Source organism: Anastrepha obliqua, chromosome 5 (genome assembly GCF_027943255.1).
Source record: "Anastrepha obliqua isolate idAnaObli1 chromosome 5, idAnaObli1_1.0, whole genome shotgun sequence".
Lineage (NCBI taxonomy): Eukaryota > Metazoa > Arthropoda > Insecta > Diptera > Tephritidae > Anastrepha > Anastrepha obliqua.
This window is the reverse complement of record NC_072896.1, coordinates 105,498,362-105,524,462: the sequence shown is the minus strand read 5'-3', so window position 1 is coordinate 105,524,462 and position 26,101 is coordinate 105,498,362.

The window sequence follows — 26,101 nt, the reverse complement described above, 5'->3', positions numbered from 1 at the left end:
GCCAGTCTTAGATGATCTTTTCCACCGATTGAACGGCGCCTTTCTTCTGCTGCAATTTCTGTACGCCTCGCTCTGCCGTCGTGTTCGGATACCCTTATATGTACTGTCTTTATTACTTTGGCCAAAATGTCAACCAAAATTAGTCCTACAATAGAGGAGGATGAGACGGAGGACCATTTTCGGTGCGTCTGGTCGGCCTTCGCTCGGAACAGGCTTGAGGTCTTTGGCAATGAGGTATTAAGAAGCGACCACCTGGGTTCCATGGCACCACAAGATCTACTCGGATTTCTTCGGAGTTTGGGCAGATTTAAAGAAAATTTAAAAGGGATCCCGATTGCAGTACAATGGACTTAATTGTGTCTGAGTGCTGTACTCGCTAGTCTGCCCCGACAAAAACAAAAAAAAAAGAAGTACTGCAATTACAAAGGACGCGTCATCAGAAATTGTTCGGAAACCGCATATTAGTTTTCTTGAAAGGCTCTTTCTGTTCAATGCACAAGCCCAGATCAGTGACGCATAGCTGTATGACTACTGTGGCTCGATTCTCTGGCATTATATATACATATATGAGCGATTTTTAAATCGACCCGCCCTAATATATATATATATATATATATATATATAATTGGCGCGTACACCCGTTTTGGGCGTTTGGCCGAGCTCCTCCTCCTATTTGTGGCGTGCGTCTTGATGTTGTTCCACAAATGGAGGGAACGTTTCTCCGAACGGCAGATATTTTTTTATGAGAAGCTTTTTCATGGCAGAAATACACTCGGAGGTTTGCCAGTGTCTGCCGAGGTTCGACCGCTATTAAATAGAAAAATGTTTTTCTTAATTTTGGTATTTCACCGAAACTCGAACCTACGTTCCATCTGAATTCCGAATGGTAGTTACGCACCAACCCATTCGGCTACGGCGGCCGATTCTCTGACATTAGATAATTCATAATTATGATATCAGATTCATATGACCAATTTCGACCGCTTACTCAATTTATTCCCTTATTCACACTGCAAATGAGTCTGGGTTGCAACGGGTCGTTTGCTGAGTTTCGCTCACCTCCTTTTATAAGTCATCATTGTTAACACTGTTAGGCGATAGTTAGGCATTAAAGCTGGAATCCAGTGTTGCAATCTCCACCTGCCCTCTTTTCTATGTCTACCTGTATACTCGAAGTTGACTTGAAGACAATCTCGAATTCATCCCAGCAGACTGCGGACTTGAAAAGTTGCAATCTCCACCCATTCTCTTTTCTATGTCTACCTGCCGACACGAAATTGTCTTGAAGACAATCCCGAATTCATCCCAGCAGACTGCGAACCTGAGAAGTTGCAATCTCCACCCGTCCTCTTTTCTATGTCTACCTGCCTCCCCGAAGTTTGTTTGAAGATAATCTCGAATTTGTCCCAGCAGATTTCGGACCCGAGAAGTTGCTGCATATTTACGCCAAATGAGGTCCGTTTCACATCTACAATTGGTATTGCGGATCCGATCCCTGCATCAAATAGTTCATATTTTTATTGCACCCTGGGACATAAACTACATCTTTGTTTGGATTTACAATTCAAACATGTACGACATTAGGTCATTGAGCATTATACAGGTGACCTCTACTGTATGTACTTACATAGACTACCTATTCCCACATCACATGCCTCTCTCGCTATCCCTTAAGTCCTCTCTCTAGGCCTTGAGTACCATAAAGCTATAGTGTCTTAATGCTTGGTCTCCTGGCCATCTACAAACCGAGTCCATCCTAACTACTATACAATAGATTTAGTAATGTTGCAGCAACCGTAACTCTATTTTTGCCTCATGGCCAATCAGTCTTTTTTAAGCATAGGAGTTAATTCTGAAGCTCCCTTTTGACGACTACTCCATTCCTTCGGATTGTTCTATCTTGAAAGCTCTATGTCGTTTTCCTCCCTTCATTTTCGAGTAGGTACTTTTTCCCAAAACCAAGCAAACATCAAACCGGAAATGGAAAAAGTTGCTGTTGCAATTTAAGCGATAATCATCTGCGAAAAAGTACATAACTACACAATGCAGTTAAATAAATAACTTTCGTTTTCAAAAGTAAACAATGTCAAAGAAATAAGGAGAAAAAAGACAAGCCAGGATGGTAAGCAACAAAGTTTGGTAGAAAGAGTTCCAGAAAGCAAGCAGCAGCAATAACTCGCCGCATAAGTCGCAAAAGTTGCACCAATAGTGAGGGCCAAACTGCGGCATGTCATGCTAACGTTTGCTTTGCCACAGTTGTTATGATAGTTATTATTGTTGTTCTTATTGCTGATACTGTCGCCTTTGTTAGTGCATATTTATTTCCATGACGCGGCAATGCAGATGCGTCATAACGTTAACTTTTTTGGACAAAAGTAAAAAGTAAAAGTAAAAGCAGCTGAATTGCAAAAGAAAAAAACGCAACAATCGTTTGGCTGCGCAACAAATGTACGTACATATAGAAGTATACACCAGTAGCGCAGCTGTGACACAGAAGACTGAGGGAGTGGCAGGCAAAAAAAAAAAAACGCGCAAAATTTCGAAGTGCAGCAGGCAGACCGGAGCGTGTGTGAGGTTAAACAGACAGTCAAGCTGTCATGCCTCCAGATTGTAGCGATTCTTTCATGAAGGCGTTGCGACAGTCAATTTTTGTTGTTCTAATTTTTTTTTTTCTTTATTTTTTGCCACCGTTTTCTCTGGCAGTTTGCTACTCAGACAACCAAATTGGCGCGAGTTTGGCGGGTGTACAAGCAGCTTTTTTTACATCCATTTCGCTGGCAATGACACTTGACAACGTGCCACATGTACATACATACATACAGACATAAGTGCATACATTTATTTCTAACCTTGCCAGCCACTCGTAAGCACAACTGCACACATTTTTATAAGACTGCCCGAGTGTGTCGTTTACCAAAGAGAAATAATTTTAAATCTTTTGCGTATTCGTTTTTGTAGATTTCTGTCTATTTCGGTGCCATAAATTTGCCACCTTTTTTACTACTTAGTCGTTGCAACTTTTGCGCTTTACTTTCGCAGTTTATTTGTCTGCATGCATTTGCAGTACATTTTGCCGAAAAGTCTATTGGCGAGCTTAAGATATCGTTTTTGATGAGTTGGATGATTTCTGTTTTGCGCCGACGATCCACTAAAAATTTTTAACTAAAAATAAGAATAAGAAATTACGGTTTTAGGCTGTGAAAAATTTAGGTATTACAAATGACAAAATTATCATTGTTCTTCTGCGTAGAAAAATGAGACGAACTCACATTTACCTACAAACTTTAAGGTAGCCAGACGCTTTTACAGCTGTTCTATACACTATAATCACCTCAAAAATGATAAACGGCTGCCCGAACCTTCCTAACACTTAATGGAATATCCACACAATACTATTAGCTAGGGTTCGTGGACATGAGGGCTATGGGCAAATGAAATGGCTGATCATCTAACTAAAAAAGGGGCAAACATGCCTCGAATTGATCCTGCATCTTTCTGTGGACTTACAAAAGGCCATATTAACGAATTTCTTGAGGGAGAAAAATTCATTGAACACTGACGAAATTCTATCGGTTGGCGACAAGCGAAACAACTACTAACGCCGGGCAGAGGAATTTCTAAAAAATCAACTAACTTCTGCTGAAAGCAAAGTAGACTTAAGAGTATTAACTGGCTACTTTCAAGCCACTATACCCTGAGATATCATTCAAACAAAATTAGTCTCTCTGAGACCATCATCTGCCGATTCTGAGAAATGGACACTGAAAATTCTGTACACAATCTTTGTGAATGTCTTGCGCTAGGCAGAAAAAGGCTACACCACTTTGGTGGTATTGCCGTGCATTCCTATGAGTTTTGAGACAATAAAGGCCAGAATGTGCTAAAAATTTTAAAAGGCCTTAAAATATAGGTGGTTATCTCAGTAGGCTTTGCACAATCTCTCTCTTTAGGTCGCAGTACCCAGTAGCCTCATAAAAATAATAATCATTATTCTTAAACAGACTGCTAAACATTCTTCAAACAGATTTTATAAAAAATATTGCCCCTTAAATTGAATTAAAAAAGTGTAAATTACAGAGGGGCCTCCTAATTGCATTAACTTCTGAGGCACGTGAGATCTTCCTTTAGAAGAAAGATGGAAGAGAGTTCAACGGTTATTTACAGCATAACTATATCCAGTCTATGCGGTTTAAGAACCTTATTAGGTTGTTGATATCTAAGCCAGACAGTTGCTCGAGACTCCCAAGCAGTGGCTTGCCCAGAGTTAACATTCTCTCCTTCCATAGGTGAGATATGATACTTCCGCCTGGAAGACACTACAAGCATTAGGAAGGCGCACAGATTTTTCAATTCTAAGTCCATGAGAATGCATACCTGTTCGAACACCACAGTGCATTTTGGAGCCACCTGTATGGACTGTAGTGTCGAAGTTGTTGAATTAGAATCCCTTACTCCATTTCTCCTGAGATGGAATGAGCGTGGCAAAATTGCTATCGAATGTTACCATCGGAACTATGTATCAATGCTCTCCGAGGTGTTCTAAGTTTGTCGCAATAATAGACTTGCATGACCATAAGTTTTCTTTCATTTCCAGCGACCCGCTTCATTTAACTTAAATGCACTTCTGGTTGCCATCTTCTTGATATTACTAAAGCTTAGACGGCTTACAAGAACAATTTATATAAATATTTTTAGTAAAAGCGGGGATGACGAGCTTCAGCCATAAAACAGGAATGCATAACCGACTTGGCAATGGTAGTGGTTGTACGGGTTAGGCTAAGGTCTTTATGCACTGCGACCAGATTGAGCTAATTACTTAATTATAATTATTTAGTATACTGAGGAATCGAACCAGCTCCGTAGAAGGGAGCAATTCCTCCTCTAGTAGGTATGAGCCCAGGATTCTGTGTCTCCTGTGGCCTATTATTATTAGAAGGCCATTACGCACTGCGACCAGAGCTGATCTATTGTGAAACTCCTGTGGCCTAATTCCTCACAGTTGGTGATTAAGTGTTCCATAAACTCCTCTTTATCACAGCAGAACCTGCACAATCTTGTACTAGATAATCCTATTGTGTTAATGTGGCAAAGTCACCTGTAAGTGCTCCACAGGGTAATCAGAGGCCCTTTTTATCTAGGGTTAGAGCAGATTTTGGTCTGTCGACATTGAAGTTCAAAAACTTTTTGGAGTGATTAAGATCGCTTATGCCATTCCAGTGTACCCTGATTTTAGTTTGGACCCATTTTTTGGTTTCCTGTTTTATATTATTTTTGTTAAAGCCGAAAAATGGGGTTGGTCCAATAAATAGCCCGTCTGCCCCTTTTTTGGCATAAAAGTCTACCTTCTCGTTTCCTTCGTGTCCCTCATGTCCTGGTACCCAAACCAGCGAGAGCTGATTATGAGTGGCCAGTTCGTTGAGTGAATTGTTACACTCTATTAAGACTTTTGCCTTGAATGTGCAGCTATTCAAGGGCTTGAGAACCGATTGGCTGTTCGAATGTATTTAATTTTTTACTTTCTCGAACCCTCTTTTGGATATGATTTCCACTGTTTCCATTATGGCGAAGAGCTCCACATGGAAAAATGTGGTATCTGTACTTAGGTTCAGGGATTTGTGTGCTCTAGGTCCCACTATTCCTGCTCCTACTCCTTGGAGCGTTTCGGAACCATCTGCGTACCATTTTTGTGAGTCATCATATACTCATGTTGGGTTAGTGTTCCACTCTTCCTTAGACGGAAAGATAACCTTGCATCTCTTTATAAAATTGAGTACGGGCTCCGTGTGGTCATTCGCCTGGGTTATGCATACTGCATGTTGAACCCTGTTCAAGGTGTTGAGGTGTCCAGTAAGATCTCCTGGTTTAAGTGCATAACCGACTTAGTAGATCAAGAAAGATAGATGCCTTCAGTTCTAAAGCCACGTCAATGTAGGTTCGACGAGCAGGTGATACGCTCTAACGTGATTAATTTTTGATGAACGATGCAGGTTAGGTTAAAAAGGCGCTAATGTGAAGCTGGTGCGCGACTTCCAAAACTCGACTCGGTCTTTCGAGCCAGCGACATTATATCAATGGCATCACATTTAAAGGTTTCAGAGTTAAAAAAAATAAGATATACAGCGACAAGGAAGCAAAGATTAGCTTACCACAGAAAATAAGAGCATACACACCTAGTATCAGATTTTTAATCATAACACTTTGAGAGAATTATAAAATACAGCTCATTGAAGATTTTAAAAATCTATATCTATGTATGTGAAACCCTTTACTGAGTCAACTTAAATAGGGCAAGAGGTGAATAAAAATAGGTACTTGACAAAAAAAATGTATAAAATGTCTGAAAATATATATTTAAATGTGTCTGCCTGTACAAAGTGTGTGTACACACATAAGTACATATTAAGTACGGACGAGTGAGCTACTTTCGGGAACGCATGTAAAAGCGTAAAAGTAAATATACATTTTGTTTTTTTCGTATTTCCTTATGAAATAATCGTATATCTTCATTCATTCAGTCTTTTGTGTTGAATATGGCTCCTTAGCGCCAAGCTCAGTGGCTCACTTTCAGTGCTGCAGCAGCTGAGGCAACAACAAAACTTATACAGATTTCTGTATGCATATACATTCATTTGTATGCGCGCATGTGTGTGTGTGTGTGTGTGTATGGTAGGGAAAAAGTAAATGATATAAAATAGAATAAAAAAGTTCAAATAAAAAGAAGTGAAATGAAATAAAATAAATTTTTATCTTGAACTTGAACTTGAGACAGTAACGACGATGGCGACGATGGGCTCTGCCGAAGTGGCTGCCAATGCTTTTGGTTGTTGGTAGTGTGATGGCTATAGTGAAGGTATGTATGTTTATATGTACGTATGCACATTTACATACCTACATGTACATATATACACATGCGTGCATGAAATATCCAGTGTTAAAGCAACAACAAAAAATGGTAATACACCGTGGCAACTTGTTTTTGATTGCAATTCATTTCATATTCATTTCTTGTTTGTTTTTGCTTCGCTTTTACTCGTAATGCGAAGACGGCGCACGTCTTAAACACCATCTTCTTCTTCACACATGTATACATATATAGATATATCGTTGTTGTTGTAATTGTAATAGGTAATATATGGCATAGCGCATTCAATGAATGCTTGGTTTTAATTTTTATGTAGCGCGCACAATGGAACAAAAATACAAGAAGAGATATTTTAATATTTGTTACATAATTTTAATTAAGTGTGTGTATGTGTGTAGGTAGATTTTTCTAAATGGTTACGACAATTCTGGCCACATATATGTACTGTTGTATTATGATTGCACAGAACCAGTAAAATTGGAAAATATGCATAATTTTAAAATTGATTTTCTACAAAACTTGTATTTGTGAATTATGTCACTTTTCTCGAAAACCATCGATATGTACGCATGTCTGTGTAGAAACACATATACATATGTAAGCTTCATTCCAAATTCATTGCGGAAATTGTGATTTCTGTTTTGCATTATAAATTATTCAAATTAACATGAACTTGAACTTCACTTAGATGCAACTCAAATGAAACATTTCGTACTAGCTCACTCTGCTGATAGCTGTGCGAAAAAATAAAAGTATAATTACTTTGTTTTCAAACTATATTTTTTATGAAAAGTAGCAAATTCTACTATCCAAGGTTAGCGCACTGTGATAATTACCTAGGCATACTTTGTAAGACGAAGTAATGATAGGATAATTTGTTTTTGTTTTTGTTCTTGCTTGTTTTGTTTTTTGTTTGTTTTTTGCTTTTGTTTTTTTTTTAGTCTTTTTTTTTTTGTTTTTTGTTTTTTTTTGTTTGTGGGTAAGGTACGATCCAAAATGCCTTCGCACTTACAGCGACCGTCGTCTACTGCGTCGTGTGGCCACTAAAACAATACCTCCTTCTCTTCTGGAGAGACTCCCTTCCCGGAACCCCTTTCTGCATTACCTGGGAAGGGCCCAGAACGACGACATCCATAAAATGCACCAATTCCATTCTCACGCGGAAAAGCTAAGATTACATTTAACCTCCATCGCAGAAGCTGTGGTGACCTTTCAGAGAAGGAGGGAGACTGTAGAGCACTTTCCCTGTAAATGTTCGAATTTGGCAGCTAGACGACTAAGGTCACTGGGCGCTCATTTCTTCGACAGCCTGGGGCAGTGCGCCAACCTAAATAACATCAATCTTCTCCATTATATCAACAGCTCTGGCTGGCTGTAAATATCTGCCTGTGGGAGCCTCATAATGGTATCGAAACGGCGCTTTAGTGGTACTTGAGGAGTGCCAGACTGGCACTTCAACCATTTCTCCTACCTACCTATTCACTCACGTCTGGGTGCATCAAATTTGTAACCAGCTTCACGCTATAGGCTCGTCTTCTTCTATATTTTATTTTTTCTACGTAATACGCCTTCAACGTATCTTTTAATCGCCTTCCACTGATCCTCACGCTCAAGCATATGCTCCTCAGGGCATTTCTTCCAACGAGTCATCCATCGCAATTAAAGCGTCGCGTATTCGACGTCATCGCTCGGTGCTTCACAATATATGCACCTGGGCTCAGTTACTTTGCCCATGCGGTATAGGTCTTTCCGGAAGCATCAGTGGCCCGAGAGAGTCATCAAATAACCCAATTTCCCGAAGCTCCTTTGAACCCGTTTACCTATTGTAGGAATGAGCTTCGCCGTCCATCTGCCACTCGATTTAGTGTTCCATCGGATAGGATAATAAACTTGGTAAATTTGAGCAAAGTATAAACAATCTTGTATGTCCTAATCCCCGTATTATAGCGTTTTTAATGAATTTTAAGAAATGAAATGCGTGTCATTTTAATCGATGATATTTTGTAATTTTTCGGTTAAAGCCATTAGTCCTCTATGTATGACTGCCGGGGTTTTTGTGTGAAAAATTGTGATTTTGGCTGAGTTTAACAAAGCGCGCCAGCAATTCCCTTCTAGTGCTAACCAGCGCCAGTTGGACACACCAAGTGAAGCCAAGTCCTTCTCCACCTGATCTTTCCAACGCAGAGGAGGCCTTCCTCTTCCTCTGCTACCACCAGCTGGTACCGCATCGAATACTTTCAGAGCCGGAGCGTTTGTATCCATTCGGACGACGTAGTCACTGGATCTTTATTCGCTGCGCTATGTCTATGTCGTCGTAAAGCTCATACAGCTCATCGTTCCATCGCCTGCGATATTCGCCGTCGCCAACGTGCAAAGGTCCAAACTCTCCAAGCGACGCTTCATCGGATGTTGTCATCGTCCACGCTTCTTCTGCGCCGTACGTTAGGACGGACATGATGAGAGCCTTGTAGAGTGTAGAGTGTTAGTTAGTTTCGAGAGAGGACTTCACTACTCGGTTGCCTACTTAGTCCAAAGTAGTGCTTGTTGGCAAGAGAGATTTTAGCTTGGATTTCCTTGTTAATGCTGATTTCTAAAGATGGTCCTGGAGGATGGTTCCATATGTAGAAGTCCAGTGGGGAAAGTTAAAACATCTCACAACTTCCGGGATTAGCCCAAGTATCCTCTGGGTAGCAATGCGCAGTGCTACAAAGAAATTTCTTACGTTCCCATACAGTTTCACTGCGTTTATTCTGTTTCGCGCATGCCTGACACCTCCTTCGAGGCTTTTGTTTACTTTGTGTAGGAGGATTTTTTCCTCGAAAATGTTGCCACTGTTTTGCTTGAAAACGCAATGTTGGCCCATCTAAAGAATTTCTTCCCCGTGTTGGCAATTCCGGAGTATTGTCTAACATTTTGTAGAATTTCGTCTGCAATGTCCAGCCGAAATTTCGAAAATGGATATTTCTTTCAAAAATAAACAATTTTTCGAAATAAACAGCATGCTTTTTTACAGTGAATTCAGTAGGTGTACATTGCACGTCATTGCCAGTGTAAAGCGACATTGCCACGCCTTTCCAGCGCAAGGCGCATACAAAATTTTGCAAAGGTTGAAACAATTGATAACCTGAGTATGCAAGTCCAGAACTACAATTCATTAACATTTGGTGCAAGAATGTCATAATATCAAAAAGAAAACAAAAAAGTGAGAAAAACAGCTTACAATTTTTCAATTTGCTATGGCTCCCTTAGTAAAAGTAAGACACATTATCACCTAATGCGATGCTCTTAATTAATATCGCCATGTATTTGCTTGTTACACAGCATATTTTTTTAATTTTTGTGGATTATGACACTCTTGCAGCAAATGAGCGATATTTACATACATATTTGGTGTCTGCATCAAAACTTCCCAGCCAATTTGGCTCAGTTTTCATCAAATCGACAAAAATGTATTATAAATTTCTGAACTTAAAGGTGAAAATTAATCGTTTCGTTAGGCGATGGTAGCTCATAATGTGACACTCCCTTCAAAGCCCACCTAAAAAACAGCACCTTAGAGCTCTTCTCAACCTTATGCACTTTGAGAAATTTGAGATCCTCCACTACTGTCGTATGTCATTCATTTTTCATCACCAGTAATCATTTGCAACGCAGATGGAAATTCGGTTAATTCAATTATTCATAGGTAATTCGTGTCTAAGCATTAAATAGCCAACTGGTATATGGACAACCAAATTTGGTGGAATAAAAAGTTGTTGTTGTTTCTTAAACGTCTGCAAGTCTACAAGAGAGGCCAGATGCCAAAAATATCACTTCATTTTGCTGTACGCGTTTTATGGGGGCTGGGTGTGTAAATATGTGCAAAATAATTTTTTTAAAAGAACTGTGTTGTATGTAAATATAAACATGAAAATATTAAATAACGGTTAATCTATTTTTTTATAATTTTTATACGGTTTTTAGGACAAATAAAAAATGTATTTGTAATAGTAGGCGTGTGATAGTAGTTGTGGGATGCTCGCTATTAAAGTCGAGATATAACTGAAATCGGAATTGATATTGAGCTGCGCTCTCAGCAACCCACCTTTCCCCTATTCACTAGCAAATGAGCAAACAGTATAGTGAGACGTGAGACTTTATAATTGCACTGCTTACATCATATGCATGCATTTCTCATATTTCCCCCATACAAGCATACATACATACATACATATGTGCACTACTAAACTTTTGACATATGTAGCGAGCACTATAGTGAGTACAAGTATACACGAACATACATATGTAATTCAAAAATGCGTTTGTATTTTGCACTTTTACAATTCGTAGAGATTTTCGCTTCGGCCTGAATTCGTGTAATTCAAATTTGTGTGGCGAGAGTGGGTGGGCGTCGCTAATGCTATGGAATGCCGCAATACTGCAAAAGCAAATGCATACAAATACAAATTGATGTATATATGTATGTACTTACACATATATCTATAGATATTCACATATTACTTTAAGTATATTTAAAAGCATTGAAAAAGAATTGCGAAATTTGCGCATTATTAATATTTCGTCGCATTAATTTCGAATTGGTTAATTAATTTTCTTGATATCGCTGCTATTTTACAATTTTAATTTTATGTTTAATAAAAAATTTTATAGCATTTTAAGTAATTACTTGCATAAATTTTACTCTACTATTTCTTTATTTCGTTAACATTTTTTCAACTGCAAACAACTTAAGATTTGTTTAGCGATTATCTCATTTTGTATGCATTTGCATCGGTTTGTTCACTCGAGAGCTGCTGCTGAGGCTCATACAAACGTCTGCACATTACCCACATACAACAAGTATGCATCATTCACGCTTGTGTTTTGTGTTCACTGAATTGTTGTCTGTCATTTCGTTATGGCTGTCAGTACAATGAAGTCTATTGTCGACAATGTGTGTTTGGCAATTGTTTCTAACTCACGTCCAGCGTTGCGATATGCAATTGACCGTTCCGCTAAGTGCCCAGTTAGCTTTTGAATAATTAGAGCGCTTGCGCGCACGTATCCACATTTAGCACTTTTGCATCTATCATTTTTGCCTGCACATGAGCTACAAGTTCAGTTCGAGTGTGCGCATTCATATCCGCAATTTTTATGTTTTCAATTTCAAGTTTATTCATTAAGAAAAGAAACAAAAAAAATCAAAACTTAAACTACAAGCTCGCCGATGACATTCAAATCAATTAATTGCAAATTAAGTACCAGTCAAAGCCAGTTTATTTACTATGCGAAAAAAATGAAGTAAAATAAAATAAAATTTAAATAATAAATAAAATAAACTGAAAGTAAAGATATAAAAGGTTTGAATAAAATAAAAAATAAAACAATTAAATAAATTAAATTAATTTAGAGAAGCTAAACAGAAGAAAGAGTTGTGAAATTAATTGCTGGATGGAATTGAATTGGGAGACATAAATGTATGATTAGCCTTGATATAGGCAGAAAAATTAATTGTCTCCAAGTTCGATTTTCTATGCCTCCCTGAGTAAAAGTAAAGACAAATGCTCATCTTATGAGATGCTGTTAATAGATATAGCCCTGCATTTTTTACACAGAAAAAAAGAGCTATTTCCTCATGCTCATTTCTGCGTGCCCATCTAAAAAAAATATATATTTTTTAATTATGACACTATTGAGTTCGCAATTTGATAATCGCTTTTTGTTTTTTTTTTTTTTGTTTTGCCAATTATCAGCATTTTCGCCCACAACGCCGCCCGCTCAGCCCTTATGTCTCCGTCTATATTTCATTCACATTTTTACTTCGAATTATTTCTAATTGACAAAAAGCTGCTCTACACTTTTTAATCATTGCAATGCTCACTTCCGTAAATATAAAAATAATTTAGACACACAAAAAACATATTTAAACATAAGATAGGTTTGTATGTATATAAATAAATCAACACTTGATATACAAATTACTGACAGGCCGTATAGAAAAATTTGCAACCAGGAAGCACGCCACGAAATTAAAACAAAAGCAATAAAAACCATATTTAATAGAAAGCGAAATAACAACAATTCACGAAAAAATAATATTTGATAATGTGAAAACAACAGGCCAAAGCTGCAAGGAAACGCTTAAAAATATTTGCTTTGTCATAAAAAAATCAACAATAAAACATTAAAGGCATTAAAACTAATGTCGAATTATTATTGGCATTGATGGAAAGCCGAAAAAAGGAATATTTGCTATTTCGTTGCTTGACCGACTGCCAGCAGCTGTTTTGGCGCGCCACATTGCCCTTCAAGAAAAAGCAATAATTCTAATCCGAAACTGCTGTTATCTAGTAGCTGCTTACCTGCAAGGCTTTCCGCCTTCGCACGGCAGCAAAATGCGCTTCGATATTTTAACGCATCATCATCATAACAATCATCCAAGTAAACGTTCTTAACAACAACAAAAGTTATACAAACAGTACTTCGAGAGATTGTGAATACCGGCACCTGCGCCGCATGCATGCATATACTTATACATATACATATGCTTGCATACTCCGAATGAGCGCCAGCAACCCTCAAATGCTCATTCGCCGAGTGGCCCCTTAATAGCGAATACAAAAAGAGTGGATATATGTATGTATTTGTATATACACATACATATCTTCTGTCAAAAAAGTGACGAAAATTGGGCATTTAAAAAGCTCGTTCAAAGATAAAGAAATAATTTTATCTGAGCTTGTGCGGTATTCATCGAAAAATATCGCTTGTGTGAGAGAATTTGTGGCGAGAACTGACGCCAGTTCCATTGGCATGAGGCTATTATTTTGGAATGAGCCTATGCACTTTGAAGGCGATCCAATAAATTTGAATAAATAATAAACATGCGGTGTTTTTTCATCCAATTTCCGGTACTTTTCCAACAGAGTGTAGCGTGTATATGCTTTTATGTGTATGAGTGTTTTTTCCTTTTTATCATTGCGGCCATACAACGAAACAACTCTCACAGAATAAGCAAACTGTGGAATATTAATATAACGAGATGTGAAAAGTGCGCGTTAGTGCAAAGGAAACACAAAATAAAAGGGGGTAGTAGTGGGGCGTTAGCTGGCGAAGCCAAAAATATAATAAAATTGTATAAATGCAGAAATAAAATAAAAATGAGTACTAGCGAAAGAACGTAGAATGACAGAGTCGTGGAAGTGGGACACTTGTGTGCAGCGGCGGGCAACAACAATAGCAACATCTGAAATGCGGCTTTTCAAGGCGACAGACGAGCACAATATCGCATTAAACACGTTAGCTTTGCGATTTGTTCTTTTTTTTTTTGTTTGTTTGAGATTCTTGTTGCTTTATCCTTTGCTAAATTTTTGGCAAATATTGTTGAAAGCGTTGTTGTTTTTTGTTTTTAAACAATAAATAACTTTAGTTTTTTGGTTTTCAGACGAGATAATTTTTTTTTGTTGTTTTTCGCTGTTTTTGTTTTAGGGGAACAGTTGTGCTGGCTATGCCAATAGTTATGCGCCACTTGGCTTTTGTTATACAACACACACAGTTTTTTGACAAAATATTTTTTTGCACTTACATACATATACATATACATATATTTCTTTGCTGCGCTTGGAAAACAATATGCATGGTAATAATGCATACATATATACGTATTGTCGTTACATACAAATACTTCACTTACTTTGAACGAATGTGTGAATAAATATTTATTTGACGGCGCATGAAATTGGCGTTTGAAACGCCATCCGAGCGGGTGCTGGTTGCTCACTTTGCATGTAAAATGCTCCAACATACATATGAATGTTTTTGCAACTGTATTTGTGCGGGCGTGTTTAAATGCAAATGCAGTAGAGCTTTCTGCCAGACACTATATACTTTTGTGCGATTCCAATGAGCCAAGAAAAGAGAGAAAAATGTTTGAAAGTAAATGTAATTTCGTGTCGCAAAATATGCACTGCGATTAGCTACTGCCAAAAAAAACAATACAGTTGCGAGCATTGAAATACATTGAATGAAAATGAATTAAGAAATTACAGTTTTTACTACCAATAATTTGTTTGAATTTTTCGCAAAATGTATTTATTTTTTTTTTCAATTTTTTTCTGGGATGAAGTTGTAAAATAAATTTAAAAAATATATAAAATATATAGGATAATTAATATACATACATACATATATAGCATTTACAAAATTTCAAAATATTTTTTAAATTTATTTTACAACTTCGTTTCCAAAAAAAAATTTAAAAAATAATTTTGTTAAAATAAAAATTATTTTACAACTTCGTTTCCAGAAAAAAATTAAAAAAAATAATTTTCTAAATACTACATACATATGTATATTATACTTTACTTAATAAAGGGTCTTTCGAAAAACGCTTATAGATGTTGTTTTAAAATAAAAAACTTACAAATGTAGACTCTTTCAAGTTTCACTATTTTTATACAAAATATGGCTCTTAACAATCATTTAAATGCCCGCCATGAGCACCCCTACAAGTAAAGTCAACCAAACAGTCGGTTCATGAATGCCTAATTGTTGAGAACGTCGAGATTTCGATATTGAAGGTTGCTCAGCAGCACTTGGTGCTACAGTAGCAATTTTTTTTCAACATAATGTCCAGTTTTTGGTCTGCCAGTCCTTTGTCTATCCTCAACAGAACCAATTTCTTGAAAATTTTTCATTAGCCTTTGAATTGTCAACTCATTCGAATGATTGTTTCCACCAAAAAAATCACAATTTTTGCGATATGTCAAAAATCTACAATTTCATAATAAGTTTTAATCTACTACATATTTCATTATTCAAGTTTCAATAATTTCAACGCGTTGTTCTATCGTCTAAAATTGTAGATCTGCCTACATAACAAATATTAAAGATACATACAAAAAAGAAGGTATCGTCTAGGAATTATTTGCCACAGATATGTAGGCAGGCATCCTTTGAAATACCCTTTATTATATAGTACTTTAATTAATATTTTCTAGAATGTATCAAATTCAATTGATTCTGCTATGTTTTTCTATGTTTCGGCACTATTATACCATATTTCTCCGAAGTTCTATTTTTAACCAACTAAAGTTATAGGTCTTCAGGTTAAATTTTAATTAAATCTTCAATTGTTCATCGAGGATAAAAATTAGCAACGATAAACGTTTTTATGCGGCTCGAATCATTATAATGAATGAGTAAGCGGACGGAGTGAACTAAGTATTAGGAAATGCCGCCTCGTGTAGACGGGAAGTTTTATTGTTATCTCTTCAACACAAAAAAGATTAAGTCGTTCGGTAGAGCTGATATTAGGTGGGTCACTGTTTATTTAAGTGGTCTCAAACGTCTGTTTTGACACAGGTATTAAGCAAAATGAGGCGTCCGAGCATATTTAGTTTTTACTTTTTTTTTTATTTTTTATTTTTTTTTATTTATGTTTTTTGTATTTTTTTTTATAATTATATAGCATCAGAGGCTTTCGGCTGATTTACTATTTATTTCGCTTAGTTTCACTACCTATCCAGCTTTCAATGACCGCCACTGTATATGCACATATGTACATAAAGTCGTATATATATGTATTTTTGAGTAAATAGTTCCCAGCAATATAAACTTGTGACTTCCTAATTTGAAAGAGAGTGCATACAAGCGTAGCACATCTCGCAGACATATCTGCTAGTTGTCACGACAGTTTTGGTTTTTCAGTTGTCAGTCGCCAAACGGGCGTAAATTTCAATGTCAACGGGTATGCGACGCTGTGTCGACGCATTCAATAAGTTACTATTCACTATTTTTAATTGCACTTCATGCTGATGATCGACTATTTTTCACTATTTGTATAGTGAATTTATAAAGAGTTTAAGTTGACTATTTTGTATCTAAGAATTTTCTTATTTTGCAAGCGAAAACTTCAATATCTAAGCATCGTTAGATTTATCCACTCTAAATAACTGCTTATTCTGGTTATTTTTGTTACCTGGTAATTTTGTGAACACCACAAATCTATTTAGAACCTAATGATGCCAGTTTGTTTGGAAAGGACAAAAGGACTAATCAAAGAGTGAGGTTGAGTTGTGTTAAATGGTTGCCTACTGAGCATACGATGCTCACTTGGACGGGAAATCGAAGAAATATCCTACACAACTCATGTACGCTTCAGAGTGTTCTGCGTTTATGCTGCGAAAGATTTTGATCCCTCAGATTATAGCCAACTTACTGGTTCTAAGATCGTCAGATTTAAGACTGGAGCTTAGAGTGAGAACTTAGTGATAAAGTAGGGAGACAAGGTAAATATCATCAGGATTAACATTTGAAGAAGCTTCTCATACAAACCATTTGCCGTTCGGAGTCGGCTTTGAACTGCAGTCGCCTCCCTTTGTGGAATAACATCAAGACGCACAAACAAATAGGAGGAGGAGGTCGGCCAAACACCCAACATAAGCGCCAATTAATTTTAAATTTTTTTTTAACATTTGAGATATGAAATCATTCGCTCAGTTCATCGCAGTAATCTTTGTTTTGAAAATTATGACTATTTAACTTCCATATTTCCCAAGACAGTTCAGAATTTTTTGTCGAGACAGTACCAAAGTAAATACCTCGAAAATATAATATTAAAAATATAAATAAAAATACAAAAAATTTGACAAATTCCACTGAGTTATAACTAAATATCTTACATACAATTCTTATCCGTCCATTAAGACAATATCTTCAATTAAAATACAACAAAAAATAGAATTTATTTTTCAATTTTTCTCATTTTGCAACTTTCCTGTACCTTTTTAGTCATAAGTCAATCAAATCGAAAAAGCGTAAAGTACTACTTACGAGGTAACGTTAATATGCACCTAAGTACTCGTACATCTGTGCATATGCATGGGATTTTTGCACACAACACTTAAACTACTCCTTCGCGCATTTCTCGCATCTTGCTTTCAGCACATGGCGCATTTGAACAACAATAACAATAACATATCGGCGCATTTCTGTCGTTCGTCACAACTGACCTTGATTGCAATCACTTGACGTTATTGCTGTTTGCCGTTTTTATTTTTCTCTCCTTTTTTAACAATCAAATATACAGATGTGTGCACTGTTGTTGATTTAAATTTTGAATGCTGCTCGCTCGGTTGTTTGTGTATTTTTGTTTTTTTGTTACTCTTCCGTGCTTTTTGACTCTGTGCGAAAGTACTGTTTTGGTTATTTTGTATTTATATTTATATTTAGTGTATTTGCGCTCTCTCCTCCTTCTTCTTATCCTCCTAGTTTCAATATTATTGCATGTTTTATTTTGGATAAAAATGATTAAATGACTGCTTGACTGCGCCGTTAAATGCTGCCGCTGCAGCGACGAGAGCATTTTACTTTCGCTATTTTACATGCATACATATGTATGCGTTTGTATATATGTATTCTTTAACGTATGGTGTGCTTCTCTCTAACTGTCTGCGGCTGCTTGGCGCGCTGCAGTCGAGCAAGACGCGCAGCGAATGCTGATTGGTGCGACAAATGCAGGAAATGCTATTGCTACTTACGAATGTATGTACGTATGAATGTGACTGACTGCTGGATGCTTGCTTACTCATTCCATTGAAAGAGCTGCTGAGTGATGCCTTTTATTCTTGCTGCTGTTGCTGTGTTGTGCAGCTTTTTGACGCTGGCTTTTGCGTTTTCTCGCCGTTTCTGCGAAATGCAAATATAATATGTACTGTGTATATATGTATGTATGTATGTATGTATGTATGTATGTATATATGTATGCTTTTTTTTGAATATTCGGCAACCGATATTTGATATGCAAGCAGTGAGCATTTGAAACTAAAATTCTATGATTGTTTGGGTAATTTTTACTTGCGTCAAAATATAATAATATTTTCAGAATTCTGGTTTCATTTATAAAGTATTCCAAAGCGTTTGCAGCTGATGTCTTTTATTTATTGAGGGTGTATGTATGTATGTATATAGATCATATACCTACATGAATATACATATGTATGTATATGTATGTATGTATGCATGTACATATTTTTTTCTTATAACAATTCTGATTTGACACAGTAATTATAATGCAAGAAGGCGCCGACGCAGATATCAAAGATAATATTTTTGAATGTGCTACAGACACACGTTTTAAGGCTTTGTACATGTGTACATATGAATTATTCAATATAATGAATATCTGCATCATTCCCCATAAATACGAAAAGACGCGACGCCACACCTTCACTTCCTCGAACGAAATTTTGGATATGCACTCAATATGAATGAAGCAGAAGTGAACGCTGAAGGAGCAGCGTAAATATATGTATGTATGTATAATCAAACAATCGCATTTGTATTTATGTATGTATGTATGTACGCTTATGCTCTTTTGCAAGCAGATAGGATAAAGGAGTAGTATTAAAAATATTTGAAGTTCGTATTGCGGCGCTTAATTCACACCTTTGCCGATTTCTTCCACGAATTCAAGGTGGTGGCAAAACAAATCTTCTTCGTATAAGGAATGGCAGGGAAATTTACGTGTAGCAGATAAAAGCTGCATTAGAAATTTTGCAGCATGAGTTATTAGGATATAGAAAACCTTTAGTAACGTAACTACAAGCGCTTGCAACCAGTTTTAAATGTATGGCATGCATACCTATCCACATACCACCTTTCGAAGTTATCCCATCTGCCGAGTCGTTTTCCTAATAAAGGCCGTGCTTCGACATACTATATACATATACATACATACATGTATGTACATACATATATTTTTAACCTTGAGCAAGACAAGCGGTACGTTTAGCCACTGTTGCAGTTAGCCATTTGACTGCCCTCACTTCTTTTATGTTTTTTTTGCTTGCTTCGAAGATCGATTAAGAACCGTTGCTTTGAACTACATTCCTACTGCTGCGGCGTTGGTGGATGACCGAAGGGAGTTTCTTGAAATATTTACCTTCAAAAATGCAAAAGGAATACAGAATTAGCAATAAGAATAAGCATCAGCAGAAAAGAGCCGAAACGATTAGAATTCATGGAAGGTTTCGAACCGCTGCAGGGCTTGTTGGATCGATATACTCACATACATATGTATGTATGTACATATGTATAGGTAGGTGTGTAGGTTAGATGAAATGAGTGCGTGCTTCTTGAAAACGGAATAATGGAAGGAGAAAAAGAACATTGTGCATACATTAATAGAATGGGGAAATTTATGCAGAATTTCGTACGTGCGAAATTTTCGTTGGAAGGCTGCAACTTTTGTGGAACTTCACATTTCTAATTCTAGGGTGTTCTGCAAATTGGTTGTTATGCATGGCTTTTGGTGTATTTTATGATCAGCAACTGCAGCGAAATTGGATATTTTTTTATACATGTATGTATGTATGTATGACATACATATGTATGTGTGTCTGTACCTATAAGAAATTAAAAATAACATTTTGTAAAAAAATTACGAATGAAAATCATATGGTACAATATTTCACTTAGTTGCATACAAATGTAAATGTATCTACAAGGTGGGACTAAATTTCTTTTTATTCAGTAAAAAAGTTATTCAAAAACAAATCGACTACCAGCGGCGTCGCGTAAAGGTCAAAATAAAGATTTCATCATTCAAAATCACTTGTTTTTATTTAGGAAAAAAGTTATTCAAAAACAACATTGGAAGCCTAATTTTGTGTCACCTTGCATTATACAGTTTCTGACACCTTATGAGAAGCGCTACTGCACCAAAGTTTTTTCGCTTTTGTTTTGGAAATAATTCTGGTCAAAAATGTATTCATAAAAATTACACTTTACTTGGAGAAGCCTTAACCTTACATTTCTTAACAATTTCTTCAAAATTTACAATAACAAATTAATTTAAACCATTTTTAAATGCAGACAAAAGATATATCCGAAGAAACAGAGAATTTAAAACTTTTTCGCAAAAAGTAAAAATTTTAATGAATGCATCTCTTAAATATTATTAATAATACAAATACATAATTGATAATTAAAGAAAAAAAAATATGATGAAAAAGTTTAAATTATATTTGCAAACAGACCCTACTTTTAAAAGAATGTACCCTAAATTTTAATTAAAAAAATAAACATATTTCGTCTGCAAGTGTTGCTCATTAAATGCGATTCGTTGTATTTACACACACATGCACACACAAACCCCACTCGTTGTCTAGCTGACTGACTGCTTTGCTCGGTTGGCTGCCGTCATGCGCATACAAATTAAATAACTGCATTTGACCTTGTTATTTTTTGGCATAGCAAATACCGTTGTTATTGTTGTTATTGCAGCGAAACGAGCAAATAGCAAGTGAGCCACACACACACACAAACACTTTCGAACTTGGCAAAACGAAAACAAAAGTAATAAAAAAGCTTAGAACAACAACAATATTGACAATAACATTAGCAATCGCCAAGCAAAAATAACAAATTAGTTTTTTTAAGTGCATGTATTTGTATGCATGTGCAGATCAAAGCCTGTATGCATGTACATATGTATGTATAAGAGCGAGCTGCGGCTACTTCGATCACACCAACGCCGGTAAATGTGGTGTAGCATGCGCGAGACAGCGCTCCACGAAACGGGACCCCGCACTAACTACTAACAGCACCGGCTTAAGTGTATACATACACATATAAATAAACGTGTGTGTGTGTATCGCGCGCCCAGTTAGCTTGCAGCGAAACGCAGAAAACATTTGGCAAGGCACAGCGTAGCGCAATTCGGCTGACGAAACGGGAAATGCGCGTCGCAAATTTGCAAATAACAAATAAAATAAAGCAAACAATAAATAAAAAACAAACAATAAATAAATTTAGAAAACAGCAAACTCAATAATAAGCACACATACGCGCACACAAAACATGCTACACTCTTTTATCGCTCCAGGAAGGTGTGCGAATCTCTCAACTCTCGCATGTATGTATGTATGTTTTCATGTATGTCTGTGGATTTGTTTGGCACAATTCTGCGAATTTCAGCACTACAGATAATCAATTTATTTTTGATGTCGTTGTTCTTGCGCTTGCCGGTGCCTCAACTGATTTCTTGAGCATATTTGTTGTTTAGCGTGGTCAGTTCCTTCTAACCAGCTAAGGTTGTCGTCACTAACATATTGTTCGCCTCGCAATACGAAAGTTCTGATTGTTTTACTCTGGTTCGCATTTTCGTGAATTCGGTTCTGCTTGTATATAAATACATAAAACATATTTATGTATGTTTGCCGTTGCATTTCGAAATATAGGTTAGACTTATAAAAAAAATAATGATAAACAAGCAGGAAAAAAAGGCGATATAATCAGCGTAAAAGGAATACAATAATACAACATACGCAAATAAAATGTCTGAATACAAAAAAGGAAGGAAGTCAACAAACAACCTACGCTCGTACAGCTCGTCATCGTCTTTTTTGAGATCTAAAATAAATGCACATTTGATATCTTGAATATTTGTGCGATTATGCAATAATAAAATAAGTGAAAATAGTGAAAATGTGTTAAAAGCAGAACTGCATCAAAAATACAATAGTTAAATAATTAAGAAAATTTAAGTGATTGGGATGGTATTGAGGATAATATAATATGTATACCAACAAAGGTACGTGTGCACATACATACATACATATATACTACAATTAGTGCATAAGTGTATTGTCACTTTACAAACGAATACAAGCTTTCCGATCATAATCATGCACTTATCATCGTTGCACTTCGTGTGTCGGGCCTCTCATTCATTGGTTCTTACACATACCTTTGCATAATTTCTGCATTCAAATTACACAAGCCCACAGTTACAACTTAAACTTGTGTGCTCCACGAACGCTACTACAGAACATGCATACACTTGCATATGTATGAAATACTTATTCAATGAACAGCGAGTTGCAAATATTGTGTTGTTTTTTATATGACTTTTGTGCCTACTCTCACTCATACCTACCTCCCGCATGTGTTTTGTTATTGTTTTATCGTACTCTATACCATGTGCATAGTTTAAATTGGTGTTGGTTGCAATTCGTTACTACATTTTTTTTATTGCCTCTTGGCATTAGCATCACGCTCGGCTAGTCGACGAATGCAAGCACCAATACGCTTTGCTTAAAGTGATCGTGTTGTGCGATTCGTGTGCTTTGTGCAGTTTCCATTCGTCGGCAATGGCACTGCACATGTGCAAGTGCAATTTTTGCAACTAGCTTGCTTTTGTTTTTGGTAATTTTATTTCAACCAATAAGAAAGTCAAATGCATTAGGGCGCTGAGAGTAGAATTAAGAGTTAAGTACTCGTAAAATAAAATGAAATTAAATATATAAAATAAAAAAAATCAATAGAAATCAAATTCGATGAAATAAAATTGAACGATAATTGAATTAAATAAAATTCAAACCACTTAAATTAAAATAAATTAAGTAAAGTAAAGTAAAATACAACAAATCCCAAATATGATATTTTGTCCGGTTGGGCTTTCGAACTCTCTTCCTTAACTTTATTGCCTCCATATTGCGCCTGAAAGTGTACTAATATAAAAAGCGAAAATAAGGAATTCATACCACAAACCACAGTCAACAAGCCTTCTCGGCTGCATTTTTGTTCCTATCACAGGTTTCTGCACTAATTGCAATCATTAAATTTACTGTTCACTGAGCGTGTCTAACAAGCCAAATAGAAAAAATAAGTATCATAAAAATAAATTAAAAAATCAGGCAAGCCAAAAGTATGGAAATCCCTTCAAATGCGGCCATGCTGTATAAAAAAAACTGTAGGAATCATTTTTGCACTTAAAAACGAAAAGGTATTTGTAGGAAAAATGTGTATATATAAATTTGTAAAAACGAGTAAGACATTACACGCTGAGTTAATGGCAGGCAGCTGCTGCAGCACACTAACAGGAACAACAACGCTCAAAAAACCTGCACACGCTTCCCAAACTTCCCAGTAGCTTGAAGCAGGAAAGTAGAAGTGGTCGAGCAGGGTCTATGCATCTACGATAAAGAGCACCATTCATCCTGATACAAATGCAATTGGCAACATTTCCACATGCGACACGGAACACTTGCAATACAATGGCATACACAGATGCCTGGTTAAAAAAAAAAAAAAAAAAATAACAAAACCACTCTTAATCCTCTGCGCAGCACAAACTGCAACAAAGTTCATTTAACTAATAACTAAATTTTACGCGAATACATTTACACCCCTTTTTTATGGGCCCTCCCGTCGAGCTATGCATGGTTGCAAAATAAATATGCCCTTGTGTACGTATATATGTGCATGTATATGTGTGTGTATAAGCACTTGTGTATAAAACAGGAAAAGTGGAAAACGTTTCATTAAAAAATCCTTTTGCAGAAAGTTCACTGTGTGTTATGCCGGCTTGTGGTCGTGGCAAGTTGATTGAAGCACAACATTCGCGCACTCTTTGCGGAAGAGTGTACCCAAATGGACTCTAGCGAATTTAGGGTGAAAAAGCAACGACGCGCATAATGCACTAATGCAATGCCGCACATGCAGCACGTGCAACATGCACTTAGAAAATCTAATGCGCTACGAAATCGAAAAAAAAACAACAAAGCATCTTATCCGCAGCAAGCGGAGAACAAGTACAGTGGAGCTATCGCGAACAAGAAGGGGTTAAATTTTAATCAAACGAAATTGTAAGGAAAATAATGAAAGGCAGATAAGAATAAATAAAAAAAATTAGTGTTGAGTTTTTCCGGTCAAAGAAATAATATGTGAGGATGTGTGTTTAGCTGCAAAAGAAAAAGGCGGGAAGGGTTAAAATAAGGTGAGCACTGAAACGTGGATGATGGAAATCAGGTATGATGCAGATTTCACATGATTTAGAGAACAGGACTCCATAAGATCTGGGGGAGTCTGTATATGGGTGGGCAGAATATAGAGGATAATCAGGTTATCTTTAATAAACAAATGTCATGAATGGCTCTACACAAAAATAATGAAGATTCCCCAATCAATTTGATTTTTCGTTGTTTTATTTCAATTGAAAATCCGATACTTCTAAATTGAACACCCTTTGTAATCACCCAGAATGAAATTAAATTGTTAAAGGTCGCCAAAAATCACAAATTCAAGTTGGTTGTAAGAACTGCCAACCTATTCGGCATTTGGGGAAGAGATTAAGAATATTTTAAAAATTTACTTCGTAACTCGGAATATTTACTGCTTATGGATATTGCCCGCTTCGGAAAAGAGTTTCACTGCAAAAGCGAAATATTGTTTTCCCCCACTGAAATCTTACTCCTACCCAACACTGGACCACAGCCAGCCAGCTGCTGTGCTCATCAGTCTTAGCCATTCAGTGGTGGTATGAGTACACTGCACTGCAGTGCCGCCCGTCAGCCCATTCAACCAGACAACTAACAGATATGGTGGCCAACACGCCGTGACGAGGAAAGGCTTTTATCCGACTGCAGTCACACAAACAGCGGCGGTGGCAGCGCTTAGCCTTTCAAGTGGCACCAAGGGACTGTGAAAGGACTGACGTGCAGTGTCAATGCGATGCTTCGGGGTTGTTTGCTTTGATTACTTGCCACACACACACGCACACACCCATATATGTATGTGTATGTTTGTATATTTATATGAGAGAAAGAGGATGTGTGTGTGTAGATGCGTGAATGCATGAGCGCGTTTTGCTTTATAATATTTTTTATGCTCGTTTGTTGTTATTTTGTATTTTTTGCTTGCATGAGTGAGATTTAAACTTTCTTTTTGGAAGCGTTTTTTTATATTTCTGTTTTTGGTAATGCATGCGGAAAAAATTGACAGTTCACTTGCAATGCCCGCAGCAGTAACGGCGGCGAGAAAATTACGTATTACAAAAGTGAAGTAATAAAAGAAATATACCATACATACATCCATATGTATGTAAGTACATGTGTGCGCGCAGAAAAACTCATACTTGTATAGCTGTAGTAGTTATCTTGCACAAGCAATACCATTGCGGCAATTTTGCGCCTGCAGCGACAAGAGCAACAGCAGCAAGCAGCTTTCGCATTGCATTTTCATATCCGAGGAAAGTGCTTACTTGCACTTGAAGCACGCACATACATGCTCATATAGTATGTAAATACGTGCCTATATTTATTTCCACATTCTATACTTTGCTTGCAAGGGTGTGTTGTTGTTGGTAGTCGTTTTTATTCAAAATTCTAACAGATTTAAGAAAAATATTGCTTATAAATAAAATTGTGCTTATAAATTTGTGAAAAATTTTGAGTAAATTCAAAAGTTTCGAAAATT